The 22,289-nt window shown below is 35.8% G+C and overlaps 1 non-coding gene across 1 annotated transcript; it reads left to right on the forward strand.

Moving 5' to 3' along the window:
* The first annotated feature begins 6,673 nt into the window (after nt 1-6,673).
* LOC112713710 (small nucleolar RNA R71) lies at nt 6,674-6,779 on the forward strand. Its single transcript, XR_003158680.1, has one exon. It is a non-coding gene; the product is annotated as a small nucleolar RNA R71 (small nucleolar RNA).
* Nucleotides 6,780-22,289: the final 15,510 nt, after the last annotated feature.

Consider the following 22,289-nt stretch of genomic DNA (forward strand, 5'->3'; position numbering starts at 1 on the left):
AAATAATAAAAATTACTCATAGGTAACATCATTAATTTCTTTAATTATATTTAAGAAAAAGTGTCACTAAATCGTCTTTAAAAAATAAAATATTAATATCAAAAGTGGTTAGCATTTCTTTTTTACTACATGCGTCGGAAAACCATATACAAAACACCAAACGTGTATCAATGATTGGGACTCCAGGAGAATAATATTTTATCACCATACAAAACTTTCAAAAAGGTTAGTTCTTCATAGTTAGAGTCATCAGCATACACCTACTTCCAAAAAATCGATTCTACGTAGCTAAAGCCATCTAAACACATCTACTTCAAAAAAAGAAAATTTTTCCTAGTTAAAAATATTAACACCTGATCCATTTCTGCTTGTACTAAGTAGTATACTCGTTGTTTCCAAACATTTTCATCTATTATGATTCCTGCATAAGCATATACAATAAATATAAATTAACACAGAGTTGATAATAATAAATTATTTTTTCAACATTTTTCGATCAAACAAACAATTACCCTCAAAGTATCAACAAAAAGTGATTTGTAACCATGTGTTAACATAAATAAAACAAAAAATGATATCTTATTCAAATACATGGACATATACTCATACTTTACAACAATAAAAAATACACAATCAATTGTTAAAAACTATAACCTCAAATTAACCAGAAATTAAGTGCGTATAAAAAATTATACCTGTTATGGTAAATATTTTCTAGAAGTACTATATCTCTTAAGCGAACACCAGCAGCAATCATGAAATGAGAAAGAGCATCTAGTCACATTTCAAGTGGTATACCAAAAAGTTGGCGCTTTTTCTGCTCATTTTCACATAAAAATTGATAACATTGCATCCGACGTGAAAATTGATAACATTACATCCGATATGAACCTACCAAATCCAATTCAGTCAACATATCCCATACATATGATGCGTTGTAAAGGTGAGGCCTATTTTGTTGCATGATAGTTAACCCATTTTTCAACAATTACAACTTGTCTTTTAATTAATGAGACTTGTTTTTCGGCAACCAAAATATGCCTCTCAGCCACAGAGACTTGTCTCTCAGCTGATTAAACCTGCCACTGAGCCATGGCAACTTGTTGCTCAGCCACGTCGTGTAGCTTGATAGAAAGATAATTATCCTCTTTTACATCATCGGCCATAGTAGTAATTCCCAACGTAACTTTTTCATACTGTGCCTCCAAAAAATATTCATAGGAGCCTTACGCTTTGTATCTCTTGAAGTTGAAGTCCCTCCTAATTGATTTGGATAACTCTGAGGAGCACTTGGTGAATCTAAATTAACAGAAAATATAGGGGTATCAAGTCCCATGTTAACATCTATGTCAGAAAATCAAATATTTTCAAATGAGTCATTCAAGTCAATGGGATTTCTATCAAGTTATTGAATCCTTTCTCGTGAAGTAGTAGCCCCTTTACCAGTAGCTCTATCAGCTTCGAAAAACTCCTTCAAAGTATCATAATGCTTAATTTGCATTTTTTCCATTTTTCTGCATGTGATTTCTCCTATATAAAGAAATGAAATTATGTTATGACTAACTTCATCAATAGTATAAGTAATAAAAGCAAATTTTAATTTACCTTAATAAAGTCTTGCCATACTTCTTCTTTAGCTTCAAACTTTCTAGTAAGAGGATTATATGCAAATCCACTTAAGTGATGAAATAAGTCATATGCCATAGAAAAATGATCTTTCAACATCTTCATTCTATTCTTGATGTGGTTCTTTGTTATATGCAGACCCATTACTATGCTCAAAGTCTTCACAACATTGGCATATGCTTCAGTTATCCACAAGCCATCGTGTTTATTACCTTTTAATGCTTCTACTGCTAATGCATTCAAAATAACTTCATCCATATCATTAGACCATCTTAAGTTGTCTTTAGAAGGTTGATTAGCTTCTCTTGTTTTAATTCCTTTATTTGGCATTATTTAACCTGTAACATTTTCTTATAAAATCCAATTAAATAATCCCGACGATAAACTACACACACACACACACAAACACATATATGAAACATATAATCACTCATAATTTTTTATACACATTACACATTTCAACTGCAATGTTATCTCGTAATAATGCTGCATGCCTATATTCCTCATCACGTTGTTGTTTTGATTGTAATCTATCTATGTTACATTCTTGTAGCAATTTTCGGTCAATCGGATTAATTATAGACTGATCAACATCGAAACTCATAAAAAGTTATGCAATATATAACATGCAAAAAAAAATGTCTCTCATACTTTCAATTGAATAATAAGGTTCAGTGTCACCAGCTATAATTGGGAATATTTTCGTTAGAACTCCGAAATATCTTTCAATGACATTTTTTAATGAAGAATGTCAGTGGTTGAATAGTTCTTTAAGATTTTGTGGCTCACATACTGAATACTCTTTCAAGTGATACCAAACACCTCTATATAGTGTAAGTATCACAGGCTTTAGCATAACTCCAGCATCGCCTAGATAAAGTTTTGCTACAACAGTTGCATACAAAAATTAAAGCATAACATACTATGACTATGAATTTAACTTTTTGAGGATGATTTTATAAATTACACTATCATAGACCTTTGAGAATTTGAAGTGACTATTCCCTACTTAAAGCATCTTTCAAAATTCTTGAGTCAGAGGCAGTTCCTTCCCAACCAGACAACATATAAGTGAATTTCAAATCAAATCCATAGGTAGCTACAACATGTTGTGTCGGGTGATCTTTTCTTTCGCAAAAACGCGAGGATTCCACCCTTAGTACCTTCACACTACTATGAGTTTTATTTATGACTCCAATGCAGTCCTCTTTTGAAAAGTATATTGACATATTAACATAATAGTTTTATAATTATTTCATTGACAATAATTTGTCACTAAGTAAATTAAAAGAGTTATTACCTTAAAATACGGATAGAATTGACTATTATTAAGAATTTCATAAGGAACATCCTTACCAGATGGTTGCTTGAAAAAGTCTCCCTCTAACAATAGAATAGTATGTAGAACATTGTGAAAGTAATGACTAATTGTGTCCCCTAAACGATGGAAAAAGAAACACATGGTTCTAGTTTTCACATTATGCCTATAATATGTAGAAATTTAGCAACTTGCCCTTCAATCGTAGAGCAAATTGAATCCTTTACTCTACCAGTTCCTCTTAACTTTTCACACAATTGCCTAAATGCTTCAAGGCCTATATGTATGACATCTCGGCATTATTCAGACTTTAGTAACCATGCCATTAACTGAGTATGCCTAATTTCTCTTTCCAAGTTGTCGTCATTAATTTGCCAAGGTCTATGTTATGATAATAATTCCAAAAGATATAATGCATGCACTGTAACAAATAAAAGAGATGTGACACAGATATGTTATCTCTTTTCTAATTCTTCACTGATACGTTCAGGATGATATAGGTTAATAGAAGTGATTTGATTTACTTGAAATTCTGAGTCATGTGTGACATTTGTAGTATCTTCAACATTCATATCTTCAATATTTTTGTCATCCATCTATGAAATATAATGTTTATGGTGGACATATTAATAATAAAAATAACTAGAAAGTTACATTTTCTGTTACATTATAACAATTCATTTGTTGGAAAAAAACCAAACTAAAGTTTTATATAAAACTATGGTTTCACCTTACGCAATATAAAAATACCTTGTTCTGAGAAACTTATCTCATCTCTTAAATGCCAAAGTCAATTCTAAAGCTCAGTATCATAAACAATAACCAAAGATAAAAAAGCTTTCATCTTGTGTAATAAGCTAAATTTCACTCACATTTTTCATATAAGCGAGTACATTAAAGAATTTTGCAACTCAAATTTGAACTATTAAGGATTCAAATTTAAAAACATAACCTTATACAAGTAAAATGATATGATAACTAGTCTCAAACTCCCTTCTTTCAATAATATAATATTTACGGTGGACATATCAATAATAAAAGTAACCAGAAAGTTGCAACTTTTGTTACAATATAAAAATTTATTTCTTGAAAAAAAACTAAAACTAAAGTTTTACATAAAACTATGATTTCACCTTATGCAATATAAAATACCTTTTGTGGGGGGCATTTATCTCCAATTCCTAAATTCCAAACTTAAGTTCTAAGCTTGGTGTTATAAACAATAAACATAAACTGTAAATCACATGATACATTAAATAATTTATTTGTTAAAGGAAAATAAATTTCATAACATCCATGATATAGAACAAATACAGTATTTCACTTTTTCCTTCGATCACTCTGTGACTTGTGATAGTAGAAAGTTCATTTCTCAGCATATAGGGGACATGAATGACAAACAATCGAGCAATATCTAATATATACCATCAACATAAAACAAAATGGTAACAATATTTTTTATCCAAGTTTTAAATTAACATAATTTGTAGTTAAATCACCAGTAATGTATGTTGAAGGTTCGTGGATGTCTTCATGAATAGATTCATAAACCAATAACAACTATGCATTTTGTCATCAATCGCACATTTTCTACAAAATAGGGTGTGTTAACTGATAGAATTTATTACCCCAGCTTCATCATCTTCTATATCATTTTTCAGTGCAAAAAAGTTGGCTAATTTTTCCCTATCTATATTGTTGATCACCTCATTTGCTGCATCAATCACCTGCAAAGTATAATAATGATATTCATAGTTATTATGTAAATACCAACAGAAACTCTTATAAGATAAATTCTTATGAAAATAACATTTGAACTTGAATCAAAATTTCATAATAGCTAAACCATGATTCTAAATTAATTAGAACTATCTTTATTTCTATAATATTCAAAATACTTCAACATTCTAAAGTCCACGTTTTCCATAATGGCATGAACATATGCAATTTGCACTAAATAATCCCGTTGATTTAACATTAAATAATTAGCAAATCAACAAACTATGCAAGCAACAAGAAATTTATTGCTGGATGACGGCAAATAAATATGTAATCTAGATTAATAGTAACTAGTTGAATATTCTAATTTAGAATTAAGCATAAGACATATGTATCACTGAAATGTAGAACCTTGATCCACCATAGTCTAAGGCACTAGTCAAAGAATCTACTATAATCTTATACAACTAAAATTAAATGGTAACTAGTCTCAAACTTCCTTATTTCACATAAGCTAATATAGTTAAAGCATTTTAAAACTCAAATTTAAACCATGAATAATTAAAATTAAAAAGCATATCCATATAAAAGTAAAATTATATGAAAACTAGTCTCAAATTCCCTCTTCCACATAAGCTAGTAAAATTAAAGGGTTTTTGAACTCAAATTCAAACCTTGAAGAATTCCAGCTCAAAGACATAATCTTATACAACTAAAATTATATGATAACTAGGGGTGCTAAAAAACCATTTTAACCAGTTTTATTAAAATTATAGTTTTTTTAATAGAAACAAATTTATTATAAACCAATTTTTTTGATTAAGTCCAGTTTTGAACCAAATTAAACCAATTTTAATATTACATCATTATCAATTTCAGTAATAACTACAGTGATAAAGTTCAGAAAATTATAGTGCCAATAAAATTGTGTTCTCCTGCATATCATACAATGTGCAGCACGTATAAAGAATTCAAACTAAAAAACATAACCTTACACCACTAAAATAATATGATAAGTAATCTCAAATTCTCTTCTTCCACATAAGCTAATAAAACCAAGGAGCTATTGAGTTAAAAATTCCTCCTTTTCCAATCAAACATGACCAAGTATGGTGAAACATAAACTGAAAGATGGTTGAATTTTTGGACTAGAATACAACACTCATTTGAATGCGAGGAAGGAAAAATTGGTTATTTTTTCACTACAAAGATAAGAATCATCTATAGAATACAAAATCACAACAATTTGTCAGTTTGAAAAAAATTGGCAAACTATGTGCAGTGATATTTTTTCACTTAATTTGGGAGAAATGATGAAAACGACAGAAAAAAGACTCACCTTTGTATTGAGGATGAAGACATGAAGTTGTAATAGACCTATGAGGACGATGATGATAATGCCGCGGTGATATTGTGAACGATGAGGATGAAGTTTCGGTGGCATTAGTGACAACAACGGGAAAACTGGGAAGAAGACAAGAGAAGGATTTTCAGATTTGAACAAAAGTAAAATGGGAAATTTTTCTTTCTTTGTTAAGTAAAGAAAAAATCTATGATTGTACCATTATTTCCTCTTTCTCCATCAGTTTTCATCTCGTGATGGAAGAGAAAAGTTTTGGATGGACCCTACACCACTTTTTCCTTTCCTCTTAATTTTCTATGGTCATCCAAACAGTGAAAATTTTGATTTTTCACCCATTTTCTTTCTCTATATTTTCTTTTCCCTTGTATTCTTTTGAACCAAACATTGTGTTAGTGAGTACACTGATTTGCTAGGACATAACCTTCTTCTATACCAAAATAGTATCCAGTGTGTCTAATTCCATCACTCCTCTCTTCATTATTCTTTTGGAGGAATATAAGTATGGATTATTGGCCACTATCTCAATTAATTCCAAGGCTTCTTCAGTTGTCTTCATGTGTAGGGATCCTCCAACTGAGGAGTCTAATGAATTCCTAGAAGAATGAGTAATTCTATCATAAAACATTTGGAGTTGTATAGTGTCAGAGAACATATCAGGAGGTACTTTCTTAACATTTTCTTGTATCTCTTCCATATTTCATAGAGGAATTCTCCATCTTTTTGTGTGAAAGTGTGGATATCATGTCTCATCTTTGCCAACTTTTGTGTTGGAAAAAAATTTGGTTTGGAATTTATTGACCAAATTATTTCATATTGATATACTTTCCAGCAGCTGGGTTTGGAGCCACTGCTTGGCTCGATCCCCAACAGAAAATGAGAATAGCCTCAATCAATAAGCTTCGGCAGAGATTATATTGGTTTTGGCTTGTCACAAATCTATAGAAATATGGAGATGTGCATATTCGGATCTTCTTGAGGGCTCCCACTGAATTGACTTTGCTGTACCAGGGAGATGAATTGGGGCTTCAATTCAAAGTTTATTGGCCTCCACATCAAGTGCTACTATGCGGCTTCTACAATTTCCAAGAGTGGGGTGAGTGAAAGACCCAAGAGTCCTTATAGTATTGGCATTGTTGTTATTAGGATTGTTGTTGTTGTCTGCCATTATGCCTAACTCTTCAGACTCGTCTACTTCTTCCACTACTTCAACCTTTTCTCTTTTATCTCTATATTTCTTCTTATTTGGAATAGTGTTCTTTCTCTTTGGATCAAAGTGGAGAGGATTTTTATCCTTATTACCCTGCATAAATACACAGACAATAAGAAAAATTTGAATTCCCTATGTCAGAGTGAATGGAATTTCGAGTGATGTGATAAATGAAAGAAAAAATATCTAATCTAGGTAATCAATTAACTTGTTTGTTGTTAATATTTGTTAATCTCTGACAACAGTGCAAAAAACTTGATGGAAGAATTTTTAACTCGGCAAGTGCACCGAATCGTATAAAGTAATACCACGGTGAGTGGGTTATCGTTCCCACGAAGATTAATAGACTAAACAAGCAATAGTTAATTAATTAATCTAGTTAGATTAAAAATTAGGTTTTAGAGGTATTTAGTATCAAAAATATAGAATTAAATGAAAGTAGTTTGTAAATGGTTGAAAAAGTAATATGAATAAAAACGTTAAGGTTTTGAAGATGTTTAGACTTCAGAAAAAATGCTTTTGGCTATCTACTTTGATATGCAAAGAAGTATCCATGGCAAATCATAGTTAATCAAATCCCAATTCCTTGGTAGTTTAATTTCTCTTAACTCAACAAACCATCAATTCCTTGATTAATTGATTATGATAAGAGGTGAGGCACGTTTACTGATTCAAAACTACATAATTCTTAAGAACTAAACCCAGTTTATTTTATGTCACTTTTTAAAAATAGTTTTAAAACTTAAAGAAGTATGAGAAAAAGTTTCCAAACTTAATTCAATAACCAACTTTGGTAAAGGTGATAATAGAACTCAATTCAGATTAGAATAATTTCCCAAATCCTTGTGATGATGAATAATGGTGTGCGAAATTGAACTCTGCACAACTGAACCGGCAAGTGCACCAGGTCGTCCAAGTAATACCTCAGGTGAGTGAGGGTCGAATCCCATGGAGATTGTCAGATTGAGCAAGAAATGGCTATCCTGTAGATATTAGTTTGGCGATTAAGAAAAGATGGTTGTTTGTTTGAAAGCATAAATGAAATAGTAAAGAACGAAATACCAGATTAAGAAAAGATGGTTGTTTGTTTGAAAGCAATGATGGATATTTCATTAAGTCTTTCCGGATTAACTTTTCTTACTGTCTACTTCAACAACGAATGACTTATTCAATGGCAGCCATAATTGACTAACTCATGTAGCATCCTCATCAAGTTAGTCTCTTATAAGCCATAGCAGTCCACCATATCCGAGCAACTCATGTAGCATCCTCATCAAGTTAACTCATGGTTTCCTACCATAGCCGAAGGTGAAGACCTAAGCAATATACCCCCTTTCGCGATCCTACTCAAAACGCTACAGAAAAGGTCGGATCTTCCGGATCAGGGTACACTATTTTTCTGACTCTAGCCTTAACGCCATAGAAACCTCAATAACCCACGGTCAATGAAATTATATGTCATGTAACCAAAGTCACCCAGGCATGCTCTTGGAATCTGTAGTGCACTCTCTAGCTGTGGTTCAATACTATCCGGGTCAGGACTCACACAGAACCCATGTAGAAAAGGATGATTGTCACGGGTCATCCTCAATTCATTAGATGAAGAATGAAAATGCACAAGAGAATGGAGTCAAACATGTATTGAAATAGAAACAGTAATATTATTAATCCATGAAAATCAGCAGAGCTCCTATTCCTAACTTAGGAGGTTTAGTTGCTCATACTTTACAGAAAGTAATGTAAAACATGAAAAAGGTAAAGATGAGGCTGAAGATCCTAAACATGGGTGATCTTCTCCTTTAAATACTAATCTAATAACGAAGAAGTACAAAAAGTATGACAAACTAGACTAGAGGTGGGAAAATCCATCCTTGGGCCCACTTTGGTTTAGTACTTGGGCTGAGCTTGGCGTCCAACTTTGAGGAATGGGCGTTGAACGCCCATTAGGGTGTGATTGGCACTGGCTTGCTTCTTGGTGGGCATTGAACGCCCTAAAGCGGGTGGTTCTTGGGCATTCAACACTGGCTTGTCTCCTTGGGGCGTTGAACGCCAGCCAGGGGATAGCTCCTTTGCATTCAACGCCCAATATGGGCATGTTCCTTTGAAGAAAAGTATAGACCATTATAGCTCCATATATGCTTGTTTGCATGCATGGAAGTCAGATTCTAACAGCATTTGCTACCCTTTCCTTGCCTCTGAATTAGACTTTGTCAAATCTCCTCAATTTCAGCCAGAATTTACCTAAAATAACCATAAAACACAACAACTCAAAGTAGAATCCAAAAATATAAATTTTGCACTAAAACCTATGAAAACATAATAAAACTTAAACAAAACATAATTAAAACAATATAAAAATGATGCCAAAAAGCATATAAAATATCCGCTCTTCAAAACACCAAACTTAAACTGTTGCTTGTCCCTAAGCAACCAAAACCAGGTATGATCTGAAAGAAGAGAAGGATACAATGGATCTCAGAGTTTTTCAATGAAGCTGAGTTCCAATTGATGAGCGGGGATAGTAACCATTTACTTCTAAATAGTTTTGACATTTCACTATCCTTTGAAGCTCAGAAGTGTTGGTGTCTTTAGGAATTCAGAATCCAGATGATATTTTTGACTCTTTTAGTTTAGTTCTTTTTTATTCTTAAACACAGCTTCTTTTAGTGCCTGACCGTAATCCTAAGCATTTTGTTTTCTCGTATTACCACCGGATACGTAAATTTCACAGACACTTGACTGGGTGAACCCAATTGAATTGTGATTCAGCTTTGCTAGAATCCCTAAATAGTGGTGTCCAGAGTTCTTAGGCATATTCTTTTGCTTTTGGGATCACGACTTTAACTACTCAGTCTCGAACTTTTCACTTGACACCTTCACACCACAAGCATTTAGTTAGGGGAAGGAGCTCATTTGAACTTTTTAGGCTAAGATGTTGTCTCTTTTAAGCCCTCCTAACCTTTGATACTCAAAGCCTTGGATCCTTGCTCTTGTCTTTTGGTTTAAAGGGCTATTGGCTTTTTCTTTTTCTTTCTTTTTCTATTTTTTCGCATTTTTTCGCTTCTTTCTTTTTTTTTTTCTTTTTTTTTGCTACCTTTTCTTGCTTCAAGAATCAATATTTGGAGTTTTCAAAAAACCAATAATACTTTTTATTTTTCATCATTCTTTCAAGAGCCAATAAAATTTACTCCAACATCAAATATGCACTGTTGATTTATGCATTCAAAAAGTAAAAGTAAAGCTACCACATCAAATAATTGGACTATTCTTATTATATAACTCGAGTTCATGCATCTTACTTCTCTTTATCATATAAAATTTTTCTTTTAAGTATAGTGAGAGATGCATGGACTATTTCATAGCTTGAGACAAAACAAAGGATGATCATGCACTTAGAAATAGGAAACAGACAATGAAATACAATGGAAAATAGACAAGAAGCATGAAGCTGGCGTTGAACGCCAGCCAGGAGGCAGAGACTATGGGCATTCAACGCCCTAAGAGGAGCACATAACTGGCATTGAACACCAGCCACGAGTAGGAGCTGGGCGTTCAACGCCCACAAGGGGCATGAAATTCGAATTCCCTAGCCTCCTAAGACTAGTGGGTCCCACAGATTCTCCACTTATCCCACCTTCTTCTCTCTCTTACTTTCACTCTTCCCCACACACTCTTCCCCATAAACCCTCAACCAATTACATCCATATCTCTTTCCAAAATCATCATAACTCCCACCAACCCCTACCCACTTCAAATTCAAAATTTACACCCTATCCCACCCCTATAAATACATTTTCTTTTAACCCTTCATACACACACCTCATATACTAAAGCCCTCACTTGGCCGAAATACTCTCTCCCTCCATCTTCTCTATTCTATTCTTCTTCTACTCCTTTCTTCCCTTTGGTTCTTATTTTGCTCAAGGACGATGGTGCACGAAATTGTGATCTCAATGGTATCAACAACTTGGTATGCACAATTGTAATATCACTCTTTTTCACAACTTCGCACAACTAACCAACAAGTGCACTGGGTCGTCCAAGTAATAAACCTTACGTGAGTAAGGGTCAATCCCACGGAGATTGTCGGCTTGAAGCAAGCTATGGTCACCTTGTAAATCTCAGTCAGGCAGATTCAAATGGTTAAGGAGTTTTAATAATTAAAAGATAAATAAATAGAAAATAAAGATAGAAATACTTATGTAAATCATTGGTGGGAATTTCAGATAAGTGCATGAAGATGCTTTATCCCTCTTGAATCTCTGGTTTCCTACTGCCTTCATCCAATCCTTCATACTCCTTTATATGGCAAGCTGTATGTAGGGCGTCACCGTTGTCAATGGCTACTTCCCATCCTCTCAGTGAAAAAGGTCCTCTACGGTTTCCCGCATGGTTAATCAGCTGTTGGTTCTCGATCATGTAGGAATAGGATTTACTATCCTTTTGCGTCTGTCACCATGCCCTACAGTCACGAGTTTGAAGCTCATCACAGTCATCCCATCCCAGATCCTACTCGGAATACCACAAACAAGGTTTAGACTTTTCGGATCTCAAGAATGCCACCAATGGATTCTAGCTTATACCACGAAGACTCTGATCTCATGGAATGGAAGGCTCTGTTGTCAGGAGAGGCAACCATGCATCATGGACCAGGAATCCAAGAGATACACACTCTAGCTTTCACAGGTAGAACAGAAGTGTTTGTCAGGCATGTGTTCATAAGTGAGTATGGTGATAAGTGTCACGGATCATCACATTCATCACGTTGAAGTGCAAATGAATATCCTAGAATAAGAATAAGCATGAATTGAATAGAAAATAGTAGTAATTGCATTAATACTCGAGGAACAGCAGAGCTCCACACCCTTAATCTATGGTGTGTAGAAACTCCACCGTTGAAAATACATAAGAACAAGGTCCAGGCATGGCCCTGAGGCCAGCCCCCAAAACATGATCAAAGGATCAAAAGATAATCCAAAGATGGAAATACAATAGTAAAAAGTCCTATTTATACTAGACTAGTTACTAGGGGTATAGAAATGAGTAAATGATGCAGAAATCCACTTCCGGGCCCACTTGGTGTGTGCTTGGGCTGAGCATTAAAGCTTTCACGTGTAGAGGTCTTCCTTGGAGTTGAATGCTAGTTTGTAACTTGTTTCTGGCGTTTGACTCTGCTTTGCAACTTGTTTCTGGCGTTTAACGCCAGAATAGGGCAGAAATCTGGTGTTAAACGCCAGTTTGCATCGTCTAAACTCGGGCAAAGTATGGGCTATTATATATTTCTGGAATGCCCTGGATGTCGACTTTCCAACGCAATTGTGAGCGTGCCATTTGGACTCCTTTAGCTCCAAAAATCCCATTTCGAGTGCAGGGAGGTCAGAATCCAACAGCATTTGTAGTCCTTTGTCAGCCTCTAAATCAGATTTTTGCTCAGGTCCCTCAATTTCAGCCAAAAAATATCTGAAATTACAGAAAAACACACAAACTCATAGTAAAGTCCAGAAATGTGAATTTTGCTTAAAAACCAATAAAAATATACTAAAAACTAACTAAATCATACTAAAAACTATATAAAAATAATGCCAAAAAGCGTATAAATTATCTGCTCATCAGAAGAGCAACACTTTTAAGTTTGGTGTTGGAAAAGTCTTGCTTTTTGCTTTCCATTCACACTTATGGCACCCAAAGTTGGAGAATCCTCTAAAAAGAGGAAAGGGAAAGCTATTGCTTTCCATTCATCACCAAAGCTCATCAAGACCACTTCTATGAAGTAGTGGCAAAGATAAGGGTGATTCCTGAAGTCCCCTTTAGGCTAAAAAAGAATGAGTACCCAGAGATCCGACAAGAAATCCAGAGGAGAGGTTGGGAAATTCTAACTAATCTTATCCCAGAAGTTGGAAACTTAATGGTACAAGAGGTCTATGCCAATGCATGGGTCACAAAAAAACATGATACAAGTGTGAACCCAAGTCCCAAAATTGGCATACTATGGTCCGAGGGTGTCTCTTGCATTTTAGCTCGGAAAGTGTAAGATTGGCGCTCCAATTGCCAATAATGCAAAGAGACCCACATCCTTACCCTAGGAGAGTCAATTTTGATCAAAGGCTGGACCAAGTCCTTTCAGATATTTATGTGGAAGGAGCTCAGTGGAAGATGGATGCTCAAGACAAGCCTATCCAACTAAGAAGGTTTAACCTCAAGCCTGTAGTTAGAGGATGGTTGGAATTCATCCAATGTTCTATCATCCCTGCTAGCAATCGGTCAGAAGTGACCATTGATAGAGCCATCATGGTTCATTGCATCATGATTAGAGGTGAGGTGCAGGTACATGAGGTAATACCTCAAGAGTTGTACAAGAAAGCTGAAAAGCCTTCCACCTTAGCAAGGTTGGCATTCCCCCACCTTATCTGTTACCTATGCAATTCAGCTGGAATTGTCATAAAAGGAGACATTCCCACTGAGGAAGACAATCCCATCCCTAAAAGAAGGATGGAGGAAACAAGAGAGCCTACATATGCACCTCAACAAGTGCATGTGGAGATGCCTCAATAAGAAATCCCTGAGATGCCTCAAGGGATGCCTTTTCCAACCCAAGGCTACTGGGACCAATTGCATACTTCTTTAGGAGAATTGAGCTCTAACATGGATCAACTAAGGATGTGACATCAAGAGCATTCCACCATCCTCCATGAAATAAAAGAAGATCAAAGAGCCATGAGGGAAGAACAACAGAGAGAAGGGCGTGACATAGAAGGCATCAAGTGCTCAATTGGATTCCAAAGAGGAAGCAGCAGCCGACGTCACTAGGGTGGACCCGTTCCCTTAATCTCCTGTTGCCTATGTTATTTTTTTATTTTCCGTGTATTTTGTTTTATTGTCTGTTTCTAGTGCATGATCATCTTTATTGTATGTCTTAAAGCTATGAAATATTCCATGCCTCTCTCACCTTGCTTAAAAGAAAAATTTTATTTGAAAAAGAGAAGATGCATGAACTCGAGTTATATAATAAGAGTAGTTCAATTATTTGATGTGGTGGCATTGCATTTATTTTCTGAATGCATGAATGAACAGTACATATTTGATGTTGGAGTTAAGAATGTTGGATCTTGAAAGAATGATGATAAAAGTGAAATATTATTGGCGATCTCAAAAATCCAAAAATTGATTCTTAAAGCAAGAAAAAGCAGCAAAAGAAAGAAAAAGAAAAAAAGAAAAAAAAGAAGAAGAAAAAAACAAACAGAAAGAAAAAGAAAAAAATAGCCAATAGCTCTTTAAACCAAAAGGCAAAAGCAAGGATCTAAGGCTTTGAGCATCAATGGTTAGGAGGGCCTAAAAGAAGAAAAATCTTGGCATAAACAGTTCAATTGAGCTTCTTCCCTAACTATATGCTTGTGGTGTGAAGGTGTCAAGTGAAAAGCCTGAGATTGAGTAGTTAAAGTCGTGATCCAAAGTAAAAGAGTGTACTTAAGAACTCTGGACACCACTGGCTGGGAATTCTAGCAAAGCTGAATCACAATCCTAAAGGGTTCACCCAGTTAAGTGTTTGTGGCTTTTATGTATCTGGTGGTAATACTGAAAAACAAAGTTCTTAAGGTCATGGCCAAGACTCAAAAGAAGCTAGGTTTTATAATCCCCAATTTTAGTGTTTATCTTGTGTAAAATTTGGTTGGTTTTATCAATATTTTTCACACTTATTCATATAAATTACATGTTTTTGTGTTTCCTTCCTAATTATGCTTCATAATTTAAAACATGCTTCTTTAACCTTAAACATGATAAATTTTAATCCTCTTCCATTACCATTCGATGCCGTGATGTGTTTGTTAAGTAGATTCAGGATCTATAAGAGAGGAATGGCTTAGAAGATGGGAAGAAAGCATGCAAAAGAGGATGGAATATGAAGAATATAGCTTTGGAGAAGTTCGTGCCCACGCGCACGCGTAACTGACACGTACGCGTGGCCTGGCACAACAGTGACTGACGCGCACATATGCTTGACGCGTACACGTGGCTCGTGGAACTCATTTGACGCGCACGCGTGGCCGACGCACACGCGTGACGCCCAGCACGTGACTCTTTAATGGAAAACGTGGCTGGCAATTTCTGAAGGGAAAAGACCCAAGAATTGATGGGAGAAGGAGGGAATCAATCATACACAACATACACATAATTTTAGCTAGTTTTTGTTCTTGTTTTCCTAGAGATAGAAACTCTCACTTCTCTCTAGGTTTAGTTTGTTTTGATTATCCTTTGTTGAATTTCTGAATTGGGTCTTGTTGATTCTAGTTTTATTTAATGAATCCTAATTCTCTTGTTATAATTTCGTTTGGATCTTATGTTAGAATTTTATTTCCTCTTTATTTCCCCTTTTCTTCTCATTTTATGAACGTTGTTGATTTTGAATTTCTCTTTGTGCATTGATGTTTTCTATGATTGATAGTGTTATTTGAGTTGTTTTCTATGATAATTGTTAGTGGGTACTTGTAATTTTCAATTAATTTTGCAATTTAAATATGTTTTTAGTTAATGCCTACCATGTGTTTGATGAAATATTTCTTTTGATTATGGAGTAGTTTTCTATACTCTTGGCCTAGGCTAAGGGAATTGAGTGACCTTGAGTCATTGGGTCTAACTGAATTGGTGATTTGAGAACCCTTGTTAGTCAAATTGATACCCATTGACACTAATCTACTACTAAGCCAATTAGTTGTTAGATTGGGACTTATGAGTTGAAGTTAATCAAGCCTATTTGACATACTTCACTTGTAGAAGTAGACTTAATGGGCTTGGTTCCTCATAATTGTCAATATTTGGTTATTAGACAAGGATGGTGATCCCAATTCCTATGCGTTAGCCACGAGTCCTTTTTATAATTCATATTTGAAACCCAAAAATTCCAATTACTTGATTCTTGTTATAGCAAGTTTAGTTGTTTACTTAGTTCTAGAGTAGAAGTAGATGTATATGTTATCTTGTTAGATTGCACTTGCTTATACTTTACTTTAATTGCTTTGATTTAGTTTCTTACACTTTAAATTTCCTACATGCTAAGCTTTAGTAGTTTAAATTCTTGTTTATGACTCCCAACCCCAAAATTCTAACCAATCTTGATGCACATGTTTGCCCATTCTCTTGAGAACGATCCTAGACTAATACTCTCAATTACTTTTGAACTAGTGACAACCATATCAAAATTTGGTTGAGAGTTATTAGTTGGTTTGAAACTATGCTTACAACGAAGTTCTTTTCTATTGAGAAATTCTAGACCAACGATAATTCTCACATTAAGTTTTTGGCGCCGTTTTCGGGGAATGGTTGTAATGTGTGCCAAAATGAAGAGAGAACACTAGGAACCAATTGTCGAATATAATCGAGATTCTCTCAAGATTGTCCCTACCTCCTACAAATAATACCAACACTGACCGAGCCTCAAGCTCTTCTAACCTTCCATCCCAACCCCTTCCTAACCCAAAGGGCGGCCTGAACGCCATTACTCTATGGTCGGGGACTACATTGGAAGAGATACCTCCTAGGACCATGGAAGACATCTATGAGGAGGAAGCAGTTGTTGAAGCTCAACCTGAGGAGAATGAAGGAGACACAAACCAAGAGAAAGAAGAAGTGAGCCTTAAGAAGCCCAAGAGAAAGGCCATAGTGGATGAATCCATTCCTATTCCATTCCCTTCCATGGTAAAAAAGGCTAAGAAAACTCTGGAGTTTGATCGAAACATGCTTCGAGTCTTCAAGAAGGTTGAGGTAACCATTCCACTTCTTGATGCCATTCAACAAATTCCGAAGTATACTACATTTTTAAAGGATTTGTGCACCCCCAAAGATAGGATTGGTGAGTTGGAAACATTATCCTTGGGTAGTTCTATTTCATCATTGATGAAATCCATTCTGGAAAAGTGTAGTGACCCCGGACCATGTTTAGTATCTTGTTGGATTGGTGGAGTTGCCTTTTATGATTGCATGTGTCATTTTGGGGCTTGTGTAAGTATCATGCCACTATCTGTATTTGCGAGGTTAAAATTGGCTCCATTGAAAGCTCGGCCGCCAAATTTGTTCTAACTGACAAAAGGGTAATCACTGTAGTAGGGATAGCGGAAGATGTGCTTGTGACAATCAAGGATTTAATGTTTCTGATTGATTTCTATATCCTTGAAATGCCTCCGATGGATAGTGGAAGCTCTTCATCCATTTTGCCTGGTAGATTTTTCTTGAAGACCTCTAAGTTAATGTTGGATGTCTTTACCAGCACATACTCTTTTGAGGTAGGTGACAAGAGCATCAAGTTTAACTTGGAAGAGGCCATGAGACATCCACCGGAAGAACACTCCATTCTCCGATGTGATGTCATTGATGAGGTAGTAGCAGAGATACAAAGAGAATACTATAAAAGGTTGTATTATCCTATTATTCAAGGGAAAGATAAACACGAGGATAAACAAGAGAAAGTCGATGAGGATGAGCTTCATGATCATGGTGAGAAAGAACCTCAACTTGAAGCGAAAACCAATTTGAAGCCTCTACCTTCTCACTTGAAATATGCATTCCTTGAGGACAACCAAAGATTTCTGGTAATCATTGCTAGTGAGCTCTCTAGCCAAGAAGAAGAAAAGCTCCTAGAGGTCCTAAGAAAGCACAAGAAAGCAATTGGTTGGAGCTTGGCCGATATTGTGGGGATTGACCCACGTATGTGCATGCATTGCATCTTCCTCCAAGATGGAGATCGGCCGGTGAGACAACCCTAAAGAATGATCAACCCCACCATTCTTGATGTGGTGAAGAAGGAAGTCACAAGGTTGTTTGATGCGGGCATTATTTATCGGATTTTCGATAGTGAGTGGGTGAGCCTAGTTCAAGTTGTTCCAAAGAAATTAGGAATCACTGCTATCAAGAAAGAAGATGGTGAGATGGTCACAACAAGGGGGTGCAAAATGCTTTGCCGGTTTGCATTGATTATAGGAAGCTAAATGCCTGACAAACCCCATTTTTAGGGTTTATCTTGTATTGATTTTAGGGGATTTTATCACCTTTCACCCACATTTATTCAATAAAATAGCATGGTTTTGTATATTCTCCTAAAAAAATTTTTTTTTGTTTTTTTTTATTTTTTTTAGTATCTTACTTACTTATTTATTTATTTATTTATTTATTTATTATTATTATATTATTATTATTATTATTATTATTTTTTAAATTTTCATTTATATTAAAAGAGAAAAGAAAAAATTTCTAAGAGAGAAAGAAGAAAAAAATTAGAAAGAAAGAAGAAGAGAAGAGGAAAGAAGGAGAAAGGAGGAGAGAGAAAAGCAGGGTGCAAATCCGCGCGCGCGCGCACAGCGCGCTCACGCGTGGATGCGGCAGGGACGATCCGCGCGCGCGCGCACAGCGCGCTCACGCGTGGATGAGCTTGTGCTCCCAGCACAATGCTGGCACAACGCGCGCACAACTCTCTGTTTTTGTACCGGAAGTTGCGGAAGTGCAATGTGCGCGCGCGCGCACAGCGTGCTAGCGCGCCGATGGCCATTTTTTTTTTTTGCCCAAAAAGCAGAAAAAATGCCCAAGAGCTCCCTATAATGTCAAAAACTCTTCTTTATTCAATCAAATATCAAACAATTCACAAAAATGCAATTTGATTTTAGGATTTATTCATCTACTACTAATGAATACAACATACTAACAACCAATCTTTACCAACAAATCAATATGAAATGAAAATCTACCTACAATGGCAACTCAAATCACTTATTAAACAAAACTAAAAGAGGATGGAAAGAGTTTACCATGGTGGGGTGTCTCCCACCTAGCACTTTTAGTTTAAGTCCTTAAGTTGGACATTTTGAGGAGCTCATTGTCATGGTGGCTTATGTTTGTACTCATCCTTGAATCTCCAAGGATCTTTGCCTCTCAATTGGTTGATAGAATTTCCAACCATCTTCACCAAACTTGGGTGAGGTTCTCCCCAAGATATGAGCTCCCAAAATTGGTCTTCATGTTGTGATCCGGGATCCCATATCATATTTTCACACCCATCTTCTAGTTGATCATCATGATTCAACTTGAGTGGTAGGCATATAGAATTCTCCTTTATGCACCAAATTCTCCTTCTAGACCCATACAATTTAGCATTCCTCCAACCATAGTATTTATGCCTTGAGGGTTTAACCTTAATGAGCCTAACATTCTTTTTCCAACCATTACACCACTCCCTCTTACTCTTAACTCCACAAAGAGCTCTAAGTTGACCATCATTTTCAATCAAACCATATTCAAGTGAGAAAGTGAAGCTTAGGGATAGAAATTTTACCCACTTGAATGTTATGTTAGGTGATGGTGGCTTGGGAAGGGGGGCCTCCCCACACTTAGCCATTGCGATGTCTATGCTCTTGTGCTCTTCCCTTGTAACTTCCACCTCTTGACAACTTATATCAACTTCAACCTCTTCCTCTTGGTAGCTTCCTTCCAAATTGATATTTTCTTCATGGCTTACCAAGGGTATGGGAGGTGAGGTATCTTCTTCCTTACCCTCTATGTCAAGCTCAATGGAAGAGGATTCAATTGTGGATAGGAACTCATCAATAATTGAATCCATCTCTTGATCAACCTCTTCAAAGTCTTCAACCATGATATGCTTTGGAGGTTGCGCACCCTCCTCAACATCAATGTCAAGCTTCTTGGAAGAGTTTCCCATGATGCTACATTCCCATGGACTCTCAACGTCTCCTAAATCTTCAACCACTTCTTCCTTTTCTTCAATAACCATAGGCTCCTCCAATTGTTCTAATACAAAATAGCCTCCCTCATTTTCCACCGGGTTTTCCAATCTCTCCTTCATGCTATGATCTTCAATGGATTCTTCACATGTGGCCACGGAAGCACCTTGAGTGTTCAAAAATTTGTAGGCTAAGGTAGACACTACCTTGGTCAAGTTAGTCACAAACTCTAGGGTGTTCCTTTGCATATCCTCTTGTCCTTGAAGTAGCAATGTGAGAGAGTCGTCTATTGGGGCTTGGGGTGGATAAGAGGGTTCATTATTTTGGAGAGAGGGTTTATAGTAGGAAGGTGATTCTTCTTGGTAAGGGTGTGGAGATGGTGTGCATTGAGGTGGTTCTTGAGAGTAGTTGTGTTGGGATGGTGGTGGTTCCATGTATGGTTCATATGGCTCATAAGGTGGTGGGTATGGTGGATAAGGATTGGGGTCATATGGAGGGTTTTGGTGATATGGGGCTTGTGAGTATAGTTGAGCATCATGTTGAGGATAAGATTCATAGGTATATGGTGGTGGTTGATTGTCATAAAAGGAGTCACCATAACCATTGAATTGACATGCATTAGGATGAGAATTATACCTATAAGTGTCCGGAGGTTGATGCCAATAGGAGTGATCAATTCCTTGAGGCTCCTCCCATCTTGGAGTGCTCCATCCTTGGTACATGTTAGCATTGAAGTTCACATTCCCTACAACACATTCCCCGGCAACGGCGCCATTTTGATGATTGGATTTTTGACGGTTTAGAATTTCACAAATGAAATCTCGTTGAAGTATAGTCTCTAAACCAACAATAATCCTCTCATACAAAAATTTGTTTGTCACAAGTACAAACCCCTAAAATCTATAAACCGAAGTATTTAAACCTCGGGTCGTTCTCCCTAGGATTTACAATAAAGTGTCTTGTTATTGGTTGTGAGTTATATTTGGGGTTTTTAAGATTTTAGACAAGAAATATAAATGGCAAAGAAAATAAACTAACAACTAGCAAAGCTCTTGGCAAGATATGAGAACTAGAAGTCCTATCCTAGTTATCCTCCTCAATTGTGATGGCAAATTGTCCATTGCTCCCACTTAGTCAACCTCTAACTATGGAGGAAAGTCAAGTGGATGAATCAATTTGATTCCTCAAGTCCTAATCAACTCCTAAAGGAAAGACTAGCTTTAGAGGCATTCAAATCAATTAGCAACTTCTAATTATCAATCAACAAAGGAATTAGATAACTCAAGAGTCACTAATTACTCTACCTAGGCCAAGAGGAACAAAACCTACACTAAAATCCAACCAAGCATTTCATCAAACACTTGGAAGGTACAAAAGAAAAGCAAAGCAATTTGACAACAAGAAGAGAATCTAACAACAATTGTTGAAAGAAGTTAACAACAACAATCAAAAGAAACACAATTATTATGAATTACCTTGAATTGAATTGAAAGAAAGTAGAAGGAACAATACTAGATCTACAACAAAATATAAGAACAACATAAAAGAGATTACACCAAAAGAGTAGGAGAAGGATGAATGTAACTACAAGGAATTGAGAAGATAGAAGTAGAAGAAGATGAATCTAAATCTAGCTCTAAGAACTAAACCTAATCCTAATCCTAATTCTAGAGAGAAGTGAGAGCTTCTCTCTCTAGAAACTAGTTCTAACTACTTCTAAAACTAAACTATGACTAATGGTAACTAACATATGGTAAAGTATGAAAAGTGTCTTGATTCCCCTTCAATACTTGACTTAAATAGCATCAGAAATGAGTTGGATTGGGCCCACAAGGCTCCTAAAACCGCTGGGGACGATTTCATTAAAGTGAGCCACGGACAGAATCGGCGCGCTCTTCATGAATTGGTAGGACTCATGAAAAGTGTCTTGATTCCCGGCTTTCATGAGCGTTCTTCTTGCAAGTCTACTTGAACTCCATTTTGATATTCAAAATGGTAGGACTCATGAATCGTTATATGATCTTGGCCCTACTTGTGCATATATGTCTTGGAGATTGATTTATTTTTAACCAAGTAGGTAAAACCATTTCGCATTTAGTTGCATATAGTTTAGGTTGCATATAGTTTATTTACATTGAATAAATGTTGATGCCCTTTGCTTTCTCTTGGCTTAAGCATGAGGACATGCTTGGTTTAAGTGTGGGGAGGTTGACAAACCCCATTTTTAGGGTTTATCTTGTATTGATTTTAGGAGATTTTATCACCTTTCACCCACATTTATTCAATAAAATAGCATGGTTTTGTATATTCTCCTTTAATTGTGCTTAAGAGTGAAAA

The sequence above is a fragment of the Arachis hypogaea genome, chromosome 9 (assembly GCF_003086295.3).
Source record: "Arachis hypogaea cultivar Tifrunner chromosome 9, arahy.Tifrunner.gnm2.J5K5, whole genome shotgun sequence".
Taxonomy (NCBI): domain Eukaryota; kingdom Viridiplantae; phylum Streptophyta; class Magnoliopsida; order Fabales; family Fabaceae; genus Arachis; species Arachis hypogaea.